General features: G+C 36.3%; 1 long non-coding RNA gene across 1 annotated transcript; it reads right to left on the reverse strand.

The window, feature by feature from the left end:
- Window positions 1-115: 115 nt before the first annotated feature.
- Window positions 116-449, reverse strand: LOC106322305. Its single transcript, XR_001266338.1, has 2 exons — window positions 367-449; window positions 116-197 (listed from the first exon to the last, which is right to left on the reverse strand). It is a non-coding gene; the product is annotated as an uncharacterized LOC106322305 (long non-coding RNA).

The raw sequence follows: 449 nt of genomic DNA on the forward strand, positions 1-449 counted from the left end.
TCTTCGTTTTTCAACTACTTGACATATATATACTTATTACATAATAATAGATGTGATATTGATAAATAAAAGTGGTGAAGTGCTCATACAAAGGTCCACCCCCCAATTTTTTTTGCTAGTTGTCTCAGTTGCAGTTGGTGTCGTAGCTTGCAAGACCGAGTAACTCCGGTCCCTCCAATCTCGAGTTGTTCTCAAAGCTGCACAATTGTTGTTGAGTTAATTAGCAACACATTCTCATATACAAAGACTACTTAGACGCTTTTGGTTCCACAATCATTCCTAATGGGAAAAAGCATTGTGTAACAAGGGTGCCAATATTAAAAATGCAGAAGAAACATTAACATAATGGGAAAGAAGAAAACTTACTTCTCCAAAGGAATGTGTTCAAAAGGTCCTTCTATTGGGATAGTTCCACACAAATCATTGTTCGACACATCACTGAGAAAAAA

This window comes from Brassica oleracea, unplaced genomic scaffold (genome assembly GCF_000695525.1).
Source record: "Brassica oleracea var. oleracea cultivar TO1000 unplaced genomic scaffold, BOL UnpScaffold14300, whole genome shotgun sequence".
Taxonomy (NCBI): Eukaryota; Viridiplantae; Streptophyta; class Magnoliopsida; order Brassicales; family Brassicaceae; genus Brassica; species Brassica oleracea.